The sequence below is a fragment of the Canis lupus genome, chromosome 24, assembly GCF_048164855.1.
Source record: "Canis lupus baileyi chromosome 24, mCanLup2.hap1, whole genome shotgun sequence".
NCBI lineage: Eukaryota > Metazoa > Chordata > Mammalia > Carnivora > Canidae > Canis > Canis lupus.
In genome coordinates this window covers 10332314-10357639 of record NC_132861.1, presented here as the reverse complement: position 1 = coordinate 10357639, position 25326 = coordinate 10332314, and the positions used below count along the sequence as shown (strand labels likewise).

Sequence of the window (25326 nt, the reverse complement as noted above, 5' to 3'; positions counted from 1 at the left end):
GCTGAGACTCTTCTGGAAAATCTAAGGTGAATGGACACCAGAGTAGGATAGATGCCAAACAAACCACTGGACAGGAGAAAGGCTTGAGGGCTATTTCTTCCTATCAGAAAGGGCTGACAAATGCTATGCTCAGAAAGACCATCTGAGTAAATTCAGCAATATAAAATTGGAACAATGATGCACAAGCACTGAGAGTATGTTTGTTTTATTTATCCCTATGAAAAGGGAAACAGAATGTTGGCCTATTTTGGTGATTTAAATGAGAAGTCTGTAAAGGAGGTAGAACAAACAAAACTTCCACACATGGCTGATGCCTCTGGTCAAGTTAATTTGGGTGAACACAGAAAAAAAAAATTAAACCTTTGAATATAGTCCAAGATTTAGGATGGATTTAAAAAAAATCAGCTGGTCACCTTAATTTTTTATAACCTTGGTATCATAGGAAGAATATTTTTTGACAAAATGGAACTTCCGTAAGTTAAAACAAATTGAATAGCCATCTTATTCAGCAGAATCAGCAATGTTGAGAATCATTTTTAAATGCTCTCTTAGATTTGGTGTTGGAGAGACAGAAGGTAATAAGTTTTGGGTTGTGCTGAATCCCTTTCTGAGAGTATTTACTGAGCATGCTTAATCCCCAGGTATTAGGCCATGTCCCAAGTCTTCCCAGATGTGGACTAATTTCCTTGACCTCCAAATGCCAGATGCTGAGGTTGGGACTTCATCAGCATATTCATGTCAGGAGCTGGAAAACATTTTTATTTCCTCCAAAATTCATCTTCCCCTCGATACTACAAATTAGAAAATACAGAGCAAGTTTACTGCTTTCTGGGATTTTGAAGGCGTAATGCCTGGAACATGCATCAGTTGCCAAGCGGGGCACAGGCCTGTCAGACTCCTTATGGGTCTGGGTGGCCTTGCATATGACTTTGATGTTTGGGTTCAGTTTTATGTCTCTCTCCAGGACATTTAAAAATGAGTTAGGCCTACTCAAAATAAAGGATAGCCATTTCAGTTGGTCTAAAATGAAGTAAGGAAATTGGAATGGCATGAACATTAAGGTTCAGAGAAACAGATCTGAGGTCACAAAATACCTGGCCCTGCCAAACCAAAAACCAAAGTACAGCAATGTCAAGATACTTTTGGCTAAACCCAGGCCTAAAACACCCACCTGGAATGGCTCAGAATTTATCTTACATTAGATCTGTTTTTTTTCTACATTACCTCAAATATTGACACAAAGCCAAAAATAGAATGAAGTTCTTAAATTGGATGACCACGGCTTCCTGTTGGAAAGAAGGTAATTTTCCATTTGATCAGTTGAACTGAATAGTTTTGCATAGCATCTGGTTCATGTTATAGAATTAATACAATTAGAATTTTAAAACAAGCTTTTTTTGACATTACTTTTCCTTATCCAAGTGTCACAATCTACTAAAAACTGCAATTTGCAATTTGTTAATTTTCTTAATTTCTTCAATTTTCCTCTTCACAGCTCCATTTTACATTCACTGTTCTCACTCCTGTCTTTTTTTTTTTTTTTTTTTTAGCAATGCTCTAATTTCTTACTGCTTGCTACTTTTTGAATATTATGGCATTTTTTAAAAAATATTATGGCATTTTGATGATCTTGTTCTCATTGGTTTGATGTATTTCTTTGTTCTTGTATCTTGTCCTTGTATTAAATGCTCCAAGTCCTTCTTTCATAATATGTCTGTTTGGAAAATTAGGCTTTAATATTTTCCAACATTTTTTTTTTTAACATTGCTTGCTACCTCATGTTTTTAGGATGATACTTTTACCAGTTCTCAAATATTGCCAGAAGGAAGGAATCAATTAACATCTTCTCTAGACTTTATCTTGGAAATAAAAAAATAATAAATAATTTCCCTCACACTAAAAAATGAAACAGAAAATTATCTTTGTGTTCATCATGGTCATTTCAGATTTTGGATTTGAAAATAATGCCCAAACCCAAAGGAAATTTGTGGACAAAGAACGCTATTTAAAAAAAAATCTCAAAAATTACTTTTTAAAAATTAGTTAATGTAGGAAAAATTCATGTAGTAGCCAGAATATTAGAAAAATACTTTTTATTGGGTTAGACTATATAAAATCTATGACATTTAAAATAATACTGTCTTGTCTGAATGGGTAAAAACAGAAAGCTTTTGGATGCATTAAAACACACTTCCTAGCAGAAAAAGAAATTAAGAAAGCAATCCCATTTATAATTATATCAAAAAGAATAAAATACCTAGGAATAAATTTAACCAAGGAGGTGAAAGGCCCACACTCTGAAGACCAAGATGAGAGAAACTGAAGACAAAACACATAAATTGAAAGATATACTATTCTCATGGATTAGAAGAATTCATATTGTTACAGCATCTATACTACCCAAAGCAATCTATAGATTCAATGTAATCCCTGTCAAAATGCTAAAAGCATTTTTCAGAAAACTAGAACAAATAATCCTAAAATTTGTATGGAACCACTTAAGACCCCAAATATCCAAAGCCATCTTGAAAAAGAACAAAGCTGGAGGTATCACCATCCCAGATTTCAAGATATACAACAAAGTTATGTAATCAAAACATCATGGAATTGGCATAAAAAAAGATATATAGATGGATAGAACAAAAGAGAGAGACTAGAAGTAAACCCATGTGCATATGGTGCATTAATGTATAGTAAAAGGGTCAAGAATGTACAGTGGGGAAAGGACAGTATTTTCAATAGTGTTGGGAAAACATGCAAAAGAATGAAACTGGATCACTTTCTTATACATACACAAAAATAAATTTAAAATGGATTAAATACCTAAATGTAAGACCTGAAACCATAAAACTGCTAAGAGAAAAACATAGGTAGAAATCTTTTATTTTTTTATTTTATTTTTTTATTTTATTATTATTTTTTTAGAAATCTTTTAGACATTGCTGTCAGCAACATATTTCTGAATACATTTCCTCAGGCAAGAAAAACAAAAGCAGAATTAATTATTGGCACTACATCAAACTAAAAGGCTTTTGCATAGTGAAGGAAGCCATCAACAACAAAAAAAGGCAACTACTGAATGAGAGATATTTGCAAATAACATATCTGATAAGGGAATAATTTCTAAAATATATAAAGAACTCATATAGTTCAACACCAAAAAAGCCAAATAATCTAAAATGGGCAGAGAATCTGACTAGATATTTTTTTCAAAGAAGAGATACAAATGGCCAACAGACATAAAAAGATGCTCAACATCACTAATCATCAGAGAAATGCAAATCAGAACCACAATGAGATATCACCTCATACCAGTCAGCATGGTTAAAATAAAAAAGGCAAGAAATAACACGTCTTGACAAAGATTTAGAGAAAAGGGAACCATCGTGCATTGCTGGTGGGTATATAAATTGGTGCAGCCATTGTGAAAAACAGTATGGAGTTTCCTCAAAAAACTAAAACTAAAAATACCATACAATCCAGTATTTCCATTGCTGGGTATTTACCCAAAGAAAATTAAAATACTAATTCACTCTTATGTTTATTACAGCATTACTTATACTAGCCAAGATATGGAAGCAATATAAAGTGTTCAGTGATAGATAGATGAATAAAGAAGATGTGGTAAATGCATACAATGAAATATTAGTCATAAGAAGGAATGAAATCTTGCCATTTGCAACAAATGGATGGACCTAGAGGATGGATATCATGGTAAGGAAAATAATTCTCAGACAGAGAAAGACAAATAAATACCATATAACTTAAATGTGGAATCCAAACAACAGAACAAAGCAAACAGAAACAGAAATAGACCCATAAATATAGAAAACAAACTGGTAGCTGCCAGAGGGGTGGGGGTTGGAGAACTGGCAAAAGAGATAAGGAGATTAGGAGGTACACATTTCCAGTTATAAAATAAATCAGTCATGGGGATGAAAAGTACAGCATAGGGAATATAATCAATAATATTATAATAACATCATATGATAACAGATGATAACTACACTTATCATGGTGATTATTGTGTAATGTATAGAGTTGTCAAATCACTATGTTGTACACCTGAAAGTAATATAATTTATACCAAATAAACTTCAATTATAAAAATGTACCTGGATGGCTCAGTCTGTTAAACCCATTTGGTATCAGCTCAGGTCATCAGTTCAGGGCCGTGGGATCCAGCCTCATGTCGGGCTCCATGCTCAGCAGAGTTGGCTTGGGATTCTCCCTCTCCCCCAACCTTCTCCCTGTTTATGCTATCTCTCTCTAAAAAAAACTTAGGCGCATCTGGGAGGCTCAGTCGGTTAAGTGTCTTCTTTTGGTTCAGGTCATGAACCTAGAGTCCTGGGATTGAGCCCTGGGTCAGGCTCCCTGCTTAGCAGGCAGCTTGCTTCTTCTCTCTTTGCCCCTACCCCCTGCCCTCACTCATGCTTGCTTTCTCTCTCTTACTCTGTTCTGTCTCAAATAAATGAAATCTTTAAAAAATTTTAAAACAAAATAAAGTACTGAAAGAAAAAAACTAAATATGCACTTTTTATCCTTATATTTAAATACCCCATGTTTGCTTGCAAATATCAGCAAAAATAATCATTAAAATGTATGTTAAAGGAATGAGGATTTTCCATCTTCTTTTGTGATAATCTACCCTTTGGTTTAGTGTTCTTAGAAAACATTTGCAACTGATCCAGGTCTTAGAATAAATGCTGAGGTGAAACCAAACTACTAGAAAGTAACAACATTAATGGAACATAGTCCACTTATTTTTACCTCTGATAAAATCATTATATGTATTTCATTATATGTATCTAGAAGCTACAAAATCATACATTAACAATGTATTGGGCAGCCCGGGTGGCTCAGGGGTTTAGCGCCACCTTCAGCCCAGGGCGTGATCCTGGAGGCCCGGGATGGAGTCCCATGTGGGGTTCCCTAGGTGGAGCTTGCTTCTCCCTCTGCCTGTGTCTCTGCCTCTCTCTCTCTCTCTCTCTCTCTCTTTCTTTCTCTGTGCTTCTCATTAATAATAAAAAAATCTTTTTTTAAAAAAAGTTATGTATTGAATTATCCATTCTAAGAGTTCCTGATAGAGTCAGATACTATAATAAAGTTCTCGGACAATTATCCTGGAGACTTTTACTTATTTTGTAAAAAATTAACCCTAATTCATCTACCCAAATATGCTACAGCCTGGTAAAAATAGGTCTAAAAATATTTCCATCATTAAAAAATACCCACATCTACTTGAAAATCCTTAGTGCCTATGACATCTCTTACTCTAGTCTTCTCCTTACTTATTTAAAAACATAGTCCCTTTTCAAGTTGTATTTTCAAAATAATATAGGAACATATTCTCTGTAAAATGTAGGCATTATGAATTAGGCTAGTGTTCCTCAACCCTCCACTTCCAATCATAATTCTCTTCCTAGAACTAACAACTGTTAGTTCATTGTATATAATTCCAGAACTTCTATTTCTTCTGTGCATTTCCATCTATATTTAAACCTATAGCCATATAGCCATTTGATCCGTTGGGCACTATGAATATAGTAACTAATGCCTACCACTTTTCAGGGGCCTTTAAAATATTTAATTCCTAAAATTTTTATTGCCTCTAAAGTATAAAAATAAAACTACATAATTGAAAAATAATGTTAAATAGTAGTGCAATTGCAGGGTCATAGGGTAGTTTTTAACTTTTTGAGGAATCTCCATATTGTTTTCCAGAGTGGCTGTATCAGTTTGCATTCCCACCAACAGTGCAGGGGTTCCCTTTCTTCACATCTTTGCCAACATCTGTTGTTCCATTTGTTGTTAATTTTAGTCATTCTGATAGGTGGGAGATGGTATCTCACTGTGGTTTTGATTTGCATTTCCCTGATGATAACTAATGCTGAGCATCTTTTCATGTGTCTGTTAGCCATTTGTGCATCTTCTTTGGAGAAATGTCTGTTCATGTCTTCTGCTCATTTCTTGACTGGATTATTTGTTCTTTGGGTGTTGAATTTGATAAGTTCTTTATAGATTTTAGATACTAACCCTTTATCAGATATGTCATTTGCAAGTATCTTTTCCCATTCTGTAGGTTGCCTTTTAGTTTTGTTAATTGTTTCCTTTGCTGTGCAGAAGCTTTTTATCTCAATGAAGCCCCAAAAGTTCATTTTTGCTTTTGTTTCTCTTGCCTCTGGCAACATGACTAGTAAGAAGTCACTACGGCTGATGTCAAAGAGTTTGCTGCCTATGTTCTCCTCAAGGATTTTGATGGTATCCCATCTCACATTTAGGTCTTTCATCCACTTTAAATTTACTTTGGGGTATAAGAAAGTAGTCCAGTTTCATTCTTCTGCATGTTGCTGGACAGTTTTCTCAAGACCATTTGTCAAAGAGATTGTCTTTCTCCCATTGGATATTCTTTCCTGCTTTGTCAAAGATTAGTTGACCATATAGATGTGGGTCCATTTCTGGGTTAATATTACGTTCCGTTGATCTATGTGTCTGTTTTGTGCCAGTACCACACTATCTTAATCACTTTGTAATATAGCTTGAAGTCCAGAATTGTGATGCCTCCAGCTTTGTCTTTCTTTCTCAAGATTTCTTTGGCTATTCAGGTTCTTTTTTGGTTCCATACAAATTTTAGGATTGTTTGTTTTAGCTCAGTGAATAATGCTAGTGGTATTTTGATAGGGACTGCATTAAATGTATAGATTGCTTTGGGTAATACAGACATTTTAGCAATATTTGTTCTTCTAATCCATGAACATGGAATGTTATTCCATATCTTTGTGTCATTTTTTATTTCTTTCATAAGTGGTTCTATAGTCTTCAGAGTCTGGACCTTTTACTTCTTTGGTTAGGTTGATTCCTAAGTATCTTATAGTTTTTGGTGCAATTATAAATAGGATCAATTCCTTGATTTCTCTTTCTGCTGCTTCATTATTGGTGTAAAGAAATGCAACAGATTTCTGCATGTTGATTTTGTATCCTGTGACTTTACTGAATTTATATATCAGCTCTAACATTTTTTTGGTGAAGTCTTTGGGGTTTTCTACGAGTATCATGCCACCTGTGAATAGTGAAAGTTTGTCTTCTTCTTGCTGATTTGGATTGCTTTTATTTTTTTCTGTTGTCTGACTGCTGAGGGTAGCACTATGTTAAATAACAATCAAGAAAGTAGGCATCCTTGACTTGTTCCTGACTGCTGAGGATAAGCTCTCAGTTTTTGGCCATTGAGGATGATATTAGCTATGGTTCTTTCATTTATGGCCTTTATGATGTTGAGGTATGTTTCCTCTATTCTTACTTTATATGTGTAAGTGATGAATCACTAACATTAGTAAGTCATTGAATTTGAAAACAATAGGTGGTTAGGTTTTTGTCATTTCACACATATTCCCAAGTATGAATGATCATTACTGAAAATCATAGCTAATTGCAAATTAAATTACATGTAGTTAAATCTTTCCAAAAGCAAAATTAGAAAAATCCTTCCCAGATTTACAAAATTTTTATACTTAATTTGAGGAATATATCCCAAATTAGGTAGAGCAATACCTTCAAAATTTAGGATTGTTTAGGGCCTTCAAATTTCTTAATATAGCCCTGTGGAAATATATTGTGTTAATTAGTGGAAGTATTTTTTAAAACTTGCTTTATTCATCAAAATGACTTAGAGATTTTGAATATGATCTGATATATACCTACCTCTATTTTGGAACTGAGTGCTAATATTTCATAGTGCCAATTGAGGAGTGGAGGATATGGTGAGGTATAGTTGTGAATGGAAATCAGCAAACTAAATCAGTACTTACAGACTATCTTTCAAATATAAGCAAAATTAAGAACTATATAAGATTGTAAATAAAAACCCTGAAAAAAGAAGTAGATATCATAGCATACTACAGGTAGCCTAAAGGTGGGGAGTAGGGGGAATAATAGCATGGGATATTAACTCACTCACTTGGTCATTTATTTATTATGTAAGTAAATATTGAGATTCTAGTATGTGGTCCTCACAGTGGGGATATAGCCCTATATGAAGTAGATCCCATCTCAGTGGAGCTCATAGTCTAGTGGGGAGGACAGACATTACATAGTACTGCATAATGACTACTATACTACTAAAGAGAAGGTGAAGGGTGCTCTAACCCATTTTGGGGGTTCAGCAGAGTCCTGTGAGGAAGTGAAATTTAAACTGGATGACTAGGATTTTTCTCAGTTGCATGCTGATGTTACTTGGATTAGGGAAAAACAGCATCAAGGCTGAGAGAAAAATAGAACGTGGGAGGGCCTAAAAGCAAAAGGGGATATGGTGGCATGATTAAGATGATAAACAGGAAAGGAAGGAGGAGAGGTAAAAGGGTTTGAGAGCCAGGTAGGGAGCTTAGTCTTACATCTATATGCAATGGAAGGTCACTAAAGGGTTTTGAGCAGGCCTGGTCAAATGTGTCCCTTAGGAAGAGAAGTAGAGTAGTTGTGTGATGGAAGGATTGAAGCGGAGCAAGCCTAGAGCAGGGAGACTGGTGTGGAAGTCAGTGCAATAATCCAGATAATAGAGGAAGGAGATCCAGACTAGGCTGAGGCAGTTCACTGATTCAAGAGACAGGAAAGGCAAAATTGACAGGATTGGTCATGGCGAGTGAGAGATGATGCCTAAGTTTATAACTTCGGAGAAAAAGACTAGAGCAAACCAGAAATCATCTTCTAGCCCTACTGGATATGCTTACCACTTATTCCTTAGTGGGAGTAAACTAGGGAATGATATAAGAACACAGTTCTTTGTATATAAATATGAAAGGTAAATGGTATACTTTAATCTCAGAGCAAAGTTGGTCATTTCTAACAATATGTCTTTTGTTAATTTTGTCATCTTAAAGAACATCTATTCTATATAGCTAGATTTGAGTCTTCCACTTTACAAGTAATCATTAATATCTTGAAGTGAGCAAAACCAAGTAAATATTGATAGGGGATTCTGAGTTAAGAAGGCTTATTTCTACTCGGATAAGTTGTATATTTTGACTTCATGTGTGTAAATTACTGTGATTTTCATTATAGTCCTCTGCACTTAGAAGGTCAGCTTTATCTAACTATTTTATAGAAGGGAAACCAAGTCCAGGAAAGGTTAAGTAATGTGGAACCAGGATATTTGACACATGTTTTAAGAACTCTTTTAGTTTAATGCTCTGGTATCTCCAGCAAACTCAAAAGCTGGAAATGGGTCAGCTTGGAAACAAATAGCTGCTGCCCATAGCTAAGGCAGAGAGGTTCAGAAGAAGAGCAGAAAGCACCTGATCAGGAGTCAAAGGGTGAGATTGAGTCCCAGATCAGCTGTTTCACCAAAAGTATCTGTTCCCTGGGTTTGTGCTGAGGCTGCCTATGTTTTGTTTAAGTACTACCCAGTGAGATCAGAAAAAAACATCAATATATTTGAAATGAATACATTCTTCACTTTGAGGAGCAGTGTACCTTAAGTGCCTAATCTTGAGAATGGATGTCTCTGGGGCAACTTGGAGGCAGGATGGGGTGAGAGATGAGTGTTGGTGTCCACAGAGTGTCTTGGCACACAGCAGGAGGTGAAAAAGATATTGAGTGAGTGACGGCAGCATGCTGCGCTAGCCCACAGAACATGGGCACAGTCAGTAGATTCTTTCTAAATTCCTTTCCACGGGATGCTATTTCTGACAGTTAACTTTCCCCATTTCACACTGGGCTGATCAATGAACTTGTAGGTGAATGAATATCCCTTTAGGTGCATGTAAACACAAGGCAGTTTGATGAAATTCTGTTTTGTTTTGTTTTTTAAAGAAAATGGAAGCCTGCTTTTATTGATGCACACACTGACGGACTTGCGCTTGGAAGGGGCGGTGACTTAACATGACACTGGTGGTTAACGCAACGGAAACATGAGGGCAGGAGATGGCTTCGCAGGGACATGATGCCTTCATAAGTGAGGGAAACGGACTGCTAGCTGGCTGCCCTTTCATTTCATGTTCTTCACGAACTCCTCTCCCTTTTCGATGGAGGCCTTCAGCTCGGCGATGGCTTCTGCTATCATCTCTTCAAAAGGGGAGATCTTGCCAATGCCTAGATTCTTCTCGATGCCCTTTTTCCCCAGCAGTAATGGTGTGGAGAAATAGGCACAGTCTGCTTCCCGGGATTTAACAAAGGAACATTCGCCAACTCCTTCCTTCCCATCATTGCATCCACAAGGGAGAAGACAAACCGAGCTCCAGCGTATGCCATGGACAGGGTGGCGGAGCCTGCTGCAGCTTTGGCCTTCACCACCTCCGAGCCGGCCTCCTGGATCCGCCCGGCGACGGCTGTCAGCGGGTCCTGGGGAAGGTCCACCTTGGGGGTGCGCTGAGACATCAGGGGGACGATGGTCTTCCCGGCATGACCGCCAGTGACAGGAACATTGACTCGCGCGGGATCCAAACCCTTTAGTTCTGCAATGAAAGTGTTGGCCCTGACAATGTCCAGGGTCGTCACCCCGAAGATTTTATTGGGGTCGTAAGCTCCGTGTTTCTTGAAAACCTCCGTTGCCATTGGGATGGTGGAGTTGACCGGATTTGAAATGACGCAGATCCTGGCCTCGGGGCAATGCTGGGCGCAGGCGCAGTCCGGGTGGCCACACTGAGGCACCGGTGCTGAGCAGGTCATCCCGTGTCACGCCTGGTTTTCTTGGGACTCCGGCTGGAGTCACCACCGCATCGCAGTCTTTGAGGCCATCCGGCAGCTGCTCGGGTCCGAGGTGGCCTTTCACGGTTGCTCTGGTCTCGATGTGGCTCATCTGCGGCCGCTCCGGTGTGTGAGCAATATCCGGGGGGTCCGGCGGCTCCTTAGGGGCTGTTCTTGAGAAGCCGCGCAAGGGGCTGCCCCACTCTCCGGAAGCCCCGAGCGCAGCGGTTTAGCCTTGCCCTGGGCCGAGGTGCCCAAGCTGCGGCCGAGAGCGGCGCGGGCGGGGTGGGCGAGGGCGGAGGGCACGGTTGGTTGGAGCGCGCAGGGAGCGGCGGCCGGCAGGTGACGCCAACGACCTCCACGCTGCGCCGGGCCTCCCGGCTCCGCTCTCTGAAATTCTGTTTTTAACAAAATAGTTCCATTTACCTAGTTCAGGATGTGTGTGTGTGTGTGTGTGTGTGTGTGTGTGTGTGTGTGTGTTAGCTACTTGAGTGGTTTTATTTGTCTTCATCCAAAAAAAAAAAAAAATATGGGGTGAGGTCATTAAGGAGGGCACTTGATGGGATGAGAATTGGGTGTTATACTGTATGTTGGCAAATTGAATTTAAATTTTTTTTAAAAGTCAAAAAATATGGTTCCCATACAAATAAGAGGTTTGACTTTCTCTAGTTGAAAACTGTTTTAGTTCAGGAAGGCATGGCCTGCTGTATAATAGGTAATATACTGCATGTTCTAAACTATATCGTTCTTATGAAAAAACCCTTTTTTTTGTGCCCATGCTCCTCTGTATTATATACAAAAGATCTTGATCAAATTACACCTGACTCTGTGGTTTGTGTATACAATGGAATATTCCTCAGCCATTAGAAACGACAAATACCCACCATTTGCTTCGACGTGGATGGAACTGAGGGTATTATGCTGAGTGAAGTAAGTCAATCGGAGAAGGACAAACATTATATGGTCTCATTCATTTGGGGAATATAAATAATAGTGGAAGGGAATAAGGGGAAAGGAGAAAAAATAAGTGGGAAATATCAGAAAGGGAGACAGAACATGGAAGACTCCTAACTCTGGGAAACGAACTAGGGGTGGTGGAAGGGGAGGAGGGCAGGGGGTGGGGGTGACTGGGTGGTGGGCACTGAGGTGGGCACTTGAGGGAATGAGCACTGGGTGTTATTCTGTATGTTGGCAAATTGAACACCAATAAAAAATAAATTTATTATTAAAAAAATTACACCTGACTTTTATAAGAATTTTCTCAAATATGTAGGCAAAGCAGAATCTGTAAGTTTAAGAAAATAACTTTGCCCATCCTAGTCCTCCCCTTTCCCATTTTTCTAGGGAGATGTTTCAGACAGGCTTGGTGATAATTTTGCTTTGAGAGCATTTCATGGTCAATTTAGAGTGCATAAGTCTTGTTGCTTTCCTATTTTAAAAATGTCAAGCCAATTACTGGCTTATGAAAGTACAGAGCTTGCCAGCAGTATATATCTCTGTGATCTCTTTTGACCCCTGTAGGTCCCAGATTGGAATAAAGGGCTCGGTTCATCTGATTCTCATGGTGGCATGATATTTGGAGCATGATGCTGTCCACTTACTACTGGAGGCCCCAACAAGAAAGACAGGACTATTGGGTTCAATTACCTCTACAGAACTTCCCAGATGTGTTCTTTGATTTTAGAGCAGAAATCTAGGAATTGACAGCCACTAGCTGCCCATAGAAATACTTGTGCACAAAGTGTTTTTCTTTTAGAATGAATTATCAATATTTTAATATTGTGATATTTTATATTAAAATCTGAATCTTAGCCTCTCTATAAAAATCACTGGGTTTCCATTCTGACATGGCAACAATCAGCCAATTTATTTTTTTTAATTTTTAATTTTTAAATATTTTTTAAACAATCAGCCAATTTAGATGAGACTTACGCTCTTTGCCACAGTTCTAATCATTATTAATATCATTTTCTAATCATCGTGCTTGCAGTGCTGTGTTGTATTTCTCATATGCAGCCTGGCTTTGCTGATTTGTGCTCCCTGCTTGCATCTATAGGCATTTAAATACGTGACTCATATTCTAGTAAATTTTTACTTAAAAATCTTCATTAAACTTTAAGTGAATTGCTTTATGCTAACAAGAACTAGAACCTGTCTTGTAGCATATACATTTTTTAAAAAGATTTTATTTATTTATTCATGAGAGACACACACACACACAGGCAGAGGAGTAGGCAGAAGGAGAAGCAACTCCTTGTGGGGAGCCTGATGTGGGACTCAATCCCAGGACCCTGGGATGAAGACCTGAGCCAAAGGCAGATGCTCAAACACTGAGCAACCCAGCCACCCCTTGTAGACTATACATTTAACCTGGAAAAAAAGGCATAAACATTCATTCATTCAACATTTTTTTTAGTACTTTCTGTGTTCAAAGCATTGTTCTAGACACAAGGATGTAATGATGCAAAACAATCCCAGTCCCTGCCCTCATGATTTTATAATCCAATTGTAATATCATTATTATAATAAAATGATAATTATAGTCCAATTCAACTTTAAAAATGGTAGATATTTGTTCTGTGAAACGGTTGCTATGGGAAGTAGAAGAGGAACCTTAATCTACATAAAACAACAGTGGAAATTCTCCAAAATATAACACATTCTGTCTGCTTTTGGAGGCGCACATAATGTGATGTTCTGAGGAATATCTATGTTGCAAGACTAGGAGATGTTGCACAGAATTCTTGGAATACTTGTTTTCTGAGATTCAGATTTAACTCTGAGGCTGTAGTAAACACAAGTCAATCATCCTTTGGTGATTGTAAGGTCACCTCATAATATCACTGGGTCTCACTATCTTCGGAGCATCAGTCTTTACTGCACTGAACTGTAATTGGAAAAATCCTTCATTATTTCTGGACCTCATTATCCCCTTGTTAAACAATCTCTAGAGTCCTTTGTAGCAATAAGACCCTATGATGTATGAATGCAAGGACTAAAAACACATAATAAAGGGTTTAGAGTATTGTATTTTCTGCCTTGCTGGGTACCAAAGTATCTTTGAGGGATGGTATAAGCTTGTTAAGGTGATTTTTAAACTGTAGGTCTTTAAGAAATTTGAGGATTTACTTTAACGAAGAGAATCTGAGAGAGTATCCTACATTGGATATGAGCAGCAAAGTCAAAGGTACCAAATATGGGCCATAATAATAAAAAAAATAGGCAAACCACAGACACTAGCTGGCAAGAGGGTTAGCACTAGGGAAGAGCAAGAGAGAAGCTCAGACAGAGCTAGTGAAGCCTGTAAATTGAATGGATTGCGTCCTAGAGTAGAGAATTTTGTCTTGATCATCCAATAAGAAGCACTGAAATGGTGATTTTAGATAATTATTTGAACAATTATGTAGACCAGGCTACTGCTTTCCTACCAGACCCTCAACATCACTGACTGACAATTTGCAAACCACCCACCTGGACAGTCTCCTGAGTTCCTGGGCAACAAAGGCTCAGTAGCTTTAAGATCTTGAAAGAATTAGTCACAGCCTAATGTCAGTTGATTTGTGATAAATCAAACTGTGACTGAAATGAAATTACAAATGCAAGCAGCCTTACACATAGATCTATTTTTCTAAAAGGCAATGGCTGAAAAATTTTCAGCAGTCTATAGTCTGAGTCTAAATAACTTACCATTGCCAGACACTCTTCCTCCCATCCTTGGCTAAGAAAGTACAAAGATCTGTTAGCAACCGATAGAAGGCAAAAGAAATAGGGTTAACTGATTTTCTGGCTGACTTACAGTATGATCTACCTGGTTATTCATAAATGGCAAGCAGAGCATCATTTTCCTGGATTCTTTGGTTCAAGAAGTTTGAGATTGAGTTTTATAAAGTCTTTCACCTTTTTTAAAAGTAAAAAATGAAAAAGAGAATAGTAATGTGCTATGTTGACACAGTAGAATTGAGGTCATAAATGCCAAAAGATGATTTCTAAATTAAGATGATTTAAAACACAAGGAAAAAACAAACTGCCTGCCACAATCGCTGACTATATCAGCAAGTGTTCCAGAGCATTAATTTGAATAATCATGGATTTCTTCAGTTCTTTACAGTACCCTTAGAAGCAGTTTTGTTTATTTCTTTTTCTAAAATTTGAAAATCATTAACTCGGCAGGATGCTAGCCAACTCTGAGCTCAATTTCAAATTCCTTGGAAAAATATGTAGAACCTACATACTTTGTATTAACCTCATTTCCAGAAATTTCCTTATAAGCTTTCCTTTGTTTAGCTCAAGGGATGAAGGGAATTCTATATCAGCTCTGTGTATAGCTTAGCTTCAATTGGCAACATCTTAAAGCAAGGGAAAGGGCAACCTTCAGGTTTCAAAAACCTTAAAATGTTTGGTCCAGAAATGGAAGATAAATGGCTGGGAACTTATATATCTGAATTATTTGGAGCCTTTGTTTTGATACTTTGAAATTATTTATGGTGTGGGTGGTATGAGATCAATTATAGTTTATCAGGCTTACATTTGGACCATTGCTCTAAACAGAACTGGTTGGTGGCCCTGAAAAATAGAAGGTCATAGCACTAAAACATTTGTGCTTTATTAGACTTCACCTGCCATATCTTAGGTGTGGCCCACTCGCTACAGGGGATGGATTAAGAGTTTGCTCTACAGAAGCAGAACTTTTGCAAATAAAATTATGTTTTGAGTATAATAAGGAAGCTTCTATTTGAAAAATTCTACCTTTCAATGCATCCTCTATATCGTCTTTAAAATGATCTTTTTAAAAAGACATAAATCAGAGCACACCATTCTTGTTCTTGCTGAAAATATTCAGTGATTTCCCATCATGTATCCCTAATCTATCTGTCTCTAGAAACTTCAATTTTCCCATTCCAACTATAAGCGCAACCACTTTTTACTCCTGTGAAATAAAGTGAGGATTATTCCTAATCTCACATGAGCCCTTCAGTTATTATATCTAAGTGGTCTAGATTGAAACACCATTAACACAGTGGAACCATGGTAACACACTGACTTAAAAAAAAATACTTGCATACTTTTCTGTTTTGTCATTCTTTAGGAAAGCTCTCTTTTTTTGGTCCAGTGAACCTATTCATTTCTACCTGAATCATCACTTTCTGTTTACAGACTTGTCCAATATCTGTAACATCTGTAACTGTCCTGATCATTGATCATTTAATGCCTATGGTGTTTGAACTTCTTTTTACCAATTGAGTGTTAATGTGGAAAAACAAAGGCAAAAGAAAAATTAAATATCCTTACTACTTACAGCCCATTGACAAGTCTTTTTTTTTAATAGATTTATTTTTTATTGGTGTTCAATTTGTCAACATATAGAATAACACCCAGTGCTCATCCCATCAAGTGCCCCCCTCAGTGCCCGTCACCCAGTCACCCCCACCCCCCGCCCACCTCCCCTTCCATCACCTCTAGTTCATTTCCCAGAGTTAGGAGTCTCTCATGTTTTGTCTCCCTTTCTGATATTTCCCACTCATTTTTTCCCCTTTCCCCTTTATTCCCTTTCACTATTTTTTATATTCCCCAAATGAATGAGACCATATAATGTTTGTCCTTCTCCGATTGACTTATTTCACTCAGCATAATACCCTCCAGTGATGAAGCAGTCATCAAAAACCTGGTAAGACACAAAAGTCCAGGGCCAGATGGCTTCCCAGGGGAATTCTATCAAACGTTTAAAGAAGAAAGCATACGTATTCTACTAAAGCTGTTCGGAAAGATAGCAAGAGATGGAATACCTCCAAACTCCTTCTATGAGGCCAGCATCACCTTAATTCCAAAACCAGACAAAGACCCCACCAAAAAGGAGAATTATAGACCAATATCCCTGATGAACATGGATGCAAAAATTCTCAACAGATACTAGCTAATAGGATCCAACAGTACATTAAGAAGATTATTCACCATGACCAAGTAGGATTTATCCCTGAGATGCAAGGCTAGTTCAACACTTGTAAAACAATCAATGTGATTGATATCAGCAAGAGAAAAAACAAGAACCACATGATCCTCTCAATTATGCAGAGAAAGCATTTGACAAAATACAGCATCCATTCCTGATCAAAACTCTTGAGGGTATAGGGATAGAGGGAACATTCCTCAACATCTTAAAAGCCATCTACGAAAAACCACAGCAAATATCATTCTCAATGGGGAAACACTGGGAGCCTTTCCCCTAAGATCAGGAACAAGACAGGAATGTCCACTCTCACCACTGCTATTCAACATAGTACTAGAAATCCTAGCCTCAGCAATCAGACAACAAAAAGAAATAAAAGGCATTCAAATTGGCAGAGAAGAAGTCAAACTCTCCCTCTTCCCAGATGACAAGGTACTCTACATAGAAAACCCAAAAGCCTCCACCCCAAGATTGCTAGAACTCATACAGCAATTTGGCAGCGTGGCAGGATACAAAATCAATGCCCAGAAGTCAGTGGCATTTCTATACACTAACAATGAGACTGAAGAAAGAGAAATTAGGAGTCAATCCCATTTACAATTGCACCCAAAAGCATAAGATACCTAGGAATAAACCTAAACAAAGAGGTAAAGGATCTATGCCCTAAAAACTATAGAACACTTCTGAAAGAAATTGAGGAAGACACAAAGAGATGGAAAAATATTCCATGCTCATGGATTGGCAGAATTAATATTGTGAAAATGTCAATGCTACCCAGGGCAATTTATACATTTAATGCAATCTCTATCAAAATACCATGGACTTTCTTCAGAGAGTTGGAACAAATTATTTTAAGATTCGTGTGGAATCAGAAAAGATCCCGAATAGCCAGGGGCATATTAAAAAAGAAAACCATATCTGGGGGCATCACGATGCCAGATTTCAGGTTGTACTACAAAGCTGTGGCCATTGACCAGTCTTAAAACAGTCAGAGTGACATTCCTCTACAAACTCAGCTGCCTGGATGTTAATATTTTGCTAAGATCAAGAGGCAATCTTATCCCAACCCCCAGGATCCTGTAAGTCTTCTTCAATATATGAAAGTTCCTTTGGAAACTTCCTTTATCTCTACCCTCCAAGGTACCTCCAAGGTAAATGTTAGCATTCATCCTCCAAGAATATAGCCCACTGATACACATCTGAAGGGTCTCCTGACTCAGTTTTCACTCAACAATAACAGATGATCTTCTCATAACAATAGTTAGCCTCTTCAGGATGCTGGAAATCTTGTTTACAAAATACCTTGAAGGCTTGTGCTGTCCTTAACTGCCCCTCACCTTGGAAGTATATAATAAGTCACCTATCACAACCCCATTGCAGCTCTTTCTGCCCACAGGTCTTGTCCTTATGCTTTAACAAAACCACCTTTTTGCACCAAAGATGTCTAAAGAATTCTTTCTTGGCCACTGACTCCAAACCCCAACATTTTTCTACATCAAGTATGACTATAATTATGCCAGAACATGTTGGTCTCCTCTTGTATACTCTGAGATCTGTGGGGGCAGTGGATCCTGTTATATAAACCTGTGTCTATAGTGCCTAAAATATAAATTGCACTTAACAAATGTCTACATAAAAATGAATTAATAAAACAATAGTGAAGCCTTTTAAAAAATGAAAGGCTTTTTGTGATGCAAATAATAATACCCTGATCCATTTGGTTTATGAGTTTAGATATTTGTCTGCTAGGTTTTTGTTAATTGTGGTATAAAAGTATGTCATATAGCTTCTGAGAAAACAATAGGAAAATTTTCTCAAGTATTTTCATACCTGATACAGTGATTCATATACTGGAATGTCAAAAGGAAATGACTGGAACGACTAAGGAAGTGATAGAAAGGAAAATGAAAATCTTAGGCTTCAATCTATTTTGTTATTAATTTTCAACCTCTGTTCTCTTACCAGACTGAACAAGGTATAATAAAATTGTCTGGTTTGAGCTTCCTCTCCCTATCCCTAGAAGAGGTACCATTATTTAGGGTAACGTCCAGAGGGCTGGATATACTTTGGGGAAGGAAGTCTTTGCTTAGCTGTTCTAACACACCAGGTGCCAATATCCTTTCCTGTCATCTTCAGCAATTCAGCTAAAGCTGACACTTCCTGAAAAACACTCTTCAAATTCTCTCCCTCTAGGAGGCCTCCTTTGATCAACCTCTCAGCGCTCAGGTTCCCAGTTTGAACAAAACTGCATTTTCGTTTGTTGTCATTTTGCTTTGTAAACATTCTTTAAGTATTTCATGTCTGTTCAGGATTCCTAGTTATAATGAAATCTTTCTCAGGGAAATATGTACATGTTCCATTTTTTTGATACCTTTTTTCTATACCCAAAGGCAACCAGCAGAGGATTCACCTAATGTTGACAAATAAATACGTCTATAGGAAATATTTACCATATCTTTGACTTTCTCTTCATTTCCAAGCCCTCCCCACTAAGTGATATATGGAATATTTAATTCTGATGATTTTTTCTTTTGTTAATTTAGAAAATATCATAGCATTTCTTAAAATTAATTGGAAATCAACAACTGCAAAAAATAAAATCCTGTGATGCTCTATCTCAAAACAAGAATAAAATAAATATTGTGGTAAGTCAGGAAGTCCAGGTTTTAGTCCTGGTGTCATCCTGATGGACATTACTTTGCATTATTAATGACTATGCATCATTATTTCGGTTTCCAAGTATGTAAAACAGAATAATAAAAATACTCTGCCACTGTCATACAATTGCTAGAAAGATTATTTAGATAGGATGGAAACATGCTTCAAAGAGAATAAGCCACTACCTTTGAAGTATCCTCATTTCCTTTCATACATTGTACATGACACAGGTACTTAGTGGTATGCTAATCAATGGACTCTCTGAGGAGAAAAAAAGGACCTAGTTTAGAGCATTTACTGATCTATGTAGTGTAAATATTCCCACCATGGTTGATTTCAAGTTATCAGTAGTTCAACAACCAGCTTGCAAAATTCTTAACTATTAACAATTGGTTCTTGATATAGGCTGACTTTAACCCACTACCTTGACATATTAAATTAGATCATTAGAATATAACATACTACCCCTCCCCCTCCAAATCAGTCATTTTCAATATGAGAAAGTGAAGATTACTTCTAAGTCTCTCATAAGTCCTTCTGTTGTTATATCTATGTGGTGTTCTAGGGTAGGACACCATGGATGCAGGGGAAACAGAGCAATAAAAATCAACACATTGGAGAGAGTCCAAGATGGCAGTATAGGAAGACCCTGAATTCAAGTCCTCCTATGGACACACTGAATCTATGAACCTATATCTACATATAGAACGATTCCTCCTGAAGAACTGATAACTGATTGAACAGCTTTTGTACAACAAACAATAAAGAAACCATATAGAGAGGATTAGGAGAGAAGGAAACATAATAATGATGGGGACTGCATCTCTAACATAGTGACCTGGAGGAGAGAGAGAGAGAGAGAGAGATCACTAAAGGGCATAGACTTGTCTGCCCGGGGCACAGCCAAAAAAAGACAGTTTAAAGAACTGTTAGACAGTAAGGGAAAGAAATCTATTTTCTAACCTTAGAGTGGTCACCAAATGGGCAGGGAATTGCTGGAAATTGTTTTGGGATCAGGGGCATTACTGGTTGCAATTTTGTGTTACTTTCCAACTTGACAGTGGGATGAAAGCAGAGTCCAAGCCATCTAGCCAATCTACTAGAGCTATCTCAGCACACTCTGGGCCCCAAGGCCATACCAGTCCAGCTGACTGCCCTCCCTGCCACCTTTGTAGCCTTGGTGCATGCACCTTGGGCCCCCTGCCCACATCAGTCCAAGCTCCAGCTGTCCTGACAAGATGGTCCTGGTATAGCATGCTCTGGGACTCCCTGGCCCATACCTGTTCCAGCTCCAGCCAGCCTGTGAAATTTGCCAGGCAAACACAGTTTACACAGGGGGCACTCCAACATAAGGACATTCCTTTGAGAAGTAACTGTTCCATCTACCTCATGGAAACAAAGACAGAAAATAAAACAAAATGAGGAGACAGAGGAATATGTTCTAAAGAAAGAACAAGGTAAAAGCCTTGGGAGAACAAAAACCCTAATGAAGTAGAGGTAAGTAGTTTACCTGATAGAGTTTAAAATAATGGTCATAAAGATGTTCACTGAACTAAAAAAAAAAGAGTGGAGGAACACAGTAAGAACTTCAAAAAGAGTTAGAAAATGTAAGAGTAAATCAGAGTTGAAGAACACAATAACTTAAATGAAAAATACACTAGAAGGAATCAACATCAAATTAATTCATACAGAAGAACAGATCAGCAATTTGGAAAACAAAATAGTAGAAATTATGTAATCAGGACAGCAAAAAGAAAACATAATTATAAAAAATAAGAATAATTTAAGAGACCTCTAGGACAACTCCAATCATACTAACATCTATCTACATTTTGGGATCCCAGAAAGAGAAGAGATAAAGAAATGGGTAGAAAATTTATTTGAAGAAATAATGGCTCAAAAATTGCCTAACCTAGGGAAGGAAACAGATATTCAGTTCCATGAAGCACAGAGACTCCTCAAACAAGATAAAACCAAGAGATCTACACCATAACTAAATGGCAAAAGTTAAAGAATTCTGTAATTATACTAAAAACTACTTTGAACACATAAATGTTATAGTATGTAAACCATAAAAAAAGAGAGTCTTAAAGGAAACAAGAGAAAAATAAAGAGTCACAGATAAAAAAACCCCATAAGACTATCAGTTGACTTTTCAAAAAAAAAAAAAATTAACAGGCCAGAAAGGAGTTGCAGAATATATTTGAAGTGCTGAAAGGAAAAAAGTTACAACTAAGAATACTCTACCAAGCAACATTATCATTCAAAGTCGAAGGCAAGATAAAGAGTTTCCCAGACAAATAAAACTAAAGGAGTTCATCCACTACCAACCAGACTTATAAGAAATGTTAAAGATCTTCTTTAAGTGGAAAAAAGGTCCATAACTAAAAATAAAATATATGAAAAAAAATCTTACTGGTTAAAGCAAATATATAGTAAGGGCAGTGGATAGTCACTTAAAAAGCTGGTATAAAGATTAAAAAATAGAAGTGGTAATATCAGCTATAAATAAAATAGTTAAGGGATATAAAATAAAAAGATATAGAGTATGGTATCAAAAACATAAAACTCGAAAGGGAGGTAAAAATGCTTTGAAATGTATACAAACATAAGTGAGTATCAAGTTAAAAAGACCGATGTGTGTGTGTGTGTGTGTGTGTGTGTGTGTGTGTGTAAAACAAGACTCATCTATATGCTGCCTACAAGAGCCTTACTTCAGATTTAAGATACAGACTCAAAGTGGAGGGATGGAAAAAGATGTTCTATGCAAATGGAAATGAAAAGAAAACTGAGATAGCTATACTCGTATCAGACAAAATAGACTTTAAAGACAAAAACAAAAGACAAAAAAAAAAAGGGGGGGCATTATATAATGATAAAGGGATTAATCCAAGAAGAGGACATAACATTTATAAATATTTATGCACCCAGTATAGGAGTACCAAAATGTATATAACAAATACTAATAGACTAAAAGAAGAAATTGACAGTGATACAACAATAGTATAGGACTTAACATCCCACTCACATCAATGGATAGATCGTCTAGAAAGAAAATCAATAAGGAAATATTGGCCTTAAATGACACTCAGGCCAGATAGACTTAATGGATATATACACAGAACATTTCATCCAAACACTACAGAATATTCATTCTTTTCAAGTGCACATGGAACATTCTCCAAGATAAATCATGTTAGGTTGCAACACAAGTCTCAATAAATTAAAAAAGATTGAAGTCCTATCAAGCATCTTCTCTAACCACAACAGTATGAAACTAGAAATCATCAAGAGAAGAAAACTGGATAAAACACAAACATGTGGAGACTAAACAACATACTAAACAATGTGTTAATGAAGAAATCAATGAGGAAATTTAAAAAAATACCTTGAGACAAATAAAAATGAAAACACAATTTTCCAAAATCTATGAGATGCCACAAAAACAGTTCTAAGATGGAAGTTGATAGTAAAACAGGCTTACTTCAAGAAACAAGAAAATTCCAAATAAATAAATAAATAAAATTCCCAAATAAATATAATTGTATACCTAAAGTAACTAAAAAACAAAGTCCAAAGTCAGTAGAAGAAAGGAAATTATAAAGATCAAAATCAAAGTAAATGAAATACCCAAAAGCAATAAAAAAGATCAATGAAACTAAACTAGTTCACTAAAAAAATGAAATCATTGAACCTCTAGCCAGAATCATCAAGAGAGAGGGACCAATAAATAAAATCAGAAATGAAAAGAAACTTACAATTGATGCCAGAGAAATACAAAGGATCATAAAAGACTACATGAACAATTACATGCCAACAAATTGGAAAATCAAGAAGATATGAATTCCTACAAACATGCAACCATTGAAGACTGAATCTTGAAGAAATAGAAAATCTAAACAGGCCAATTACAATCAATAAAATGGAATTACTAACTAAAAACTCTTCAAAACAAAAATCTAGGACTAGATGGCCTCACAGGTGAATTCTACCAAATATTTACAGAAGTCAGTTACTATTTTTTCTCAAATTATTCCAAAAAATTAAAGAGGATGAAATGCTTCCAAATTTATTTTGTGAGGCTAGCATTACCCTAATACCAAAACCAGACAAAGGCACCACATACACCCACAAAAACTACAGGCCAGGATCCCTGCTGAACATAGATGAAAATACCCTCAGTAAAATATTAGCAAACTGATTTCAAAAATACATTAACATGATCATACATCATGACCAGGTGGGATTTACTCTAGGGATGCAAGCATTCACAAATCAATCAATATGATCTATCACATTAACAAAGCAAAGATAAAATCATACAATCATCTCAACAGATGCAGAAAAATCATTTGGCAAAATTCAACATGTATTTATGATAAAAACTTTCAACAACATGAGTATGGATTGAATGGACCTCAACATAATAAGGGCCATATATGACAAATCCACAGCTAAATCATACTCAATGGTGAAAAGCTAAAAGCTTTTTTCTAATATGATGAACAAAACAAAGATGCTTGCTCTCACCACTTTTATTCTACGTAGTACTGGAAGTCAGAGCCACAGCAATCAGACAAAAAAAAAAAAAAAAAGAAAAAAAGAAAAAGAGGCAACCAAAATTTTCAATTTTCAGGAAGAAATAAAATCATCACTATTTGCAAATGACATGATGCTATATATAGAAAACCCTATAGATTCTACTAAAATTTTTTAGGACTAATAGGTTAATTCGGTAATGTTGCAGGACACAAAATTAACATCTAGAAATTCGTTGCATTTCTGTACTAAGCTATCAGGAAGAAGAGCTAAGAAAATTATTCCATTTAAAATGCACCAAAAGAATAAAATACCAAGGAATGAAATTTAACCAAGGAGGTGAAAGATTTGTACTTTGAGGGATCCCTGGGTGGCGCAGCGGTTTAGCGCTTGCCTTTGGCTCGGGGTGTGATCCTGGAGACCCAGGATTGAATCCCACGTCGGGCTCCTGGTGCATGGAGCCTGCTTCTCCCTCTGCCTATGTCTCTGCCTCTCTCTCTCTCTCTCTCTGACTATCATAAATAAATAAAAATTAAAAAAAAGATTTGTACTTTGAAAACTATAACACTGATAAAAGAAACTGAAAACAGCATAAATAAATTGAAAAATTTGTTATGCTCCTGGATTGGAAGAATTAACATCATTAAAATTTCCATACCCGCCAAAGCAATCTACAGATTCAGTACAATGCCTAGCAAAATTTCAATGGCATTTTTCCCACAGAACTACAACAGAGTCCTGAATTTTTTATGGAACCACAAAAGACCCCAAATAGCCAAAGCAATCTTGAGAAAAAACAAAGCTGGAAGTATCACACTACCAGATTTCAAACTATGTTACAAAGTGACAGTAATCAAAACAGCATGGTACTGGCATGAATACAAAAACATAGATCAATGTGTGAGAATAGAGAGCCCTGAAATAAACCTAGGCATATATGATAAGTTAATCAATGATAAGAAAGGTAAGAATATACCATAGGAAAAAGTATATTCAATAAATGGTTTTGGGAAAACTGGGTGTGCAAAAGAATGAAACTGGACCAGTATCTTATATTATATACAAAAACAAATTCAAATGGATTATAGGCTTGAAGATAAGACCAGAAACCATAAAACTTCTGAAAGAAATAAAGAAATCATAAAACTTTCTGAAAGAAAACAGAAAATGAACTATTTGATATTAGTCATAGCAAAAGGTTTTTGGACCAGTCTCTTTAGGCAAGGGCAAAAAAAAGCTAAAATAAATAAATGCGATTACATCAACCTAAAAAGCTTCTCCACAGTGAAGAACAAAATCAAAAAGCAACCTACCAAATGAAGGAAAATATTTGCAAATTATACATCAGATAAGGGGTTAATATCTAAAATATATAAAGAACTTATATATCTTAATATAAAAAACCAACCTGTTTAAAAAATGGACAAAAGTCTTGAATAGACATTTTTTTCCGAAGAAGACATACAGTTGGCCAATAGACACATGAAGAGATGTTCCACATCACTAGTCAT

General features: G+C 36.7%; 1 long non-coding RNA gene and 1 pseudogene across 1 annotated transcript; one reads left to right on the top strand and one right to left on the bottom strand.

Annotated features, from left to right (window-relative positions):
* Positions 1 to 9152: 9152 nt before the first annotated feature.
* On the bottom strand, positions 9153 to 10972 carry LOC140615727 (malate dehydrogenase, mitochondrial-like; annotated as a pseudogene).
* Positions 10973 to 10983: 11 nt separating this feature from the next.
* On the top strand, positions 10984 to 15971 carry LOC140615729 (uncharacterized). Its single transcript, XR_012016209.1, has 2 exons — positions 10984 to 11604; positions 12196 to 15971. It is a non-coding gene; the product is annotated as an uncharacterized lncRNA (long non-coding RNA).
* Positions 15972 to 25326: the final 9355 nt, after the last annotated feature.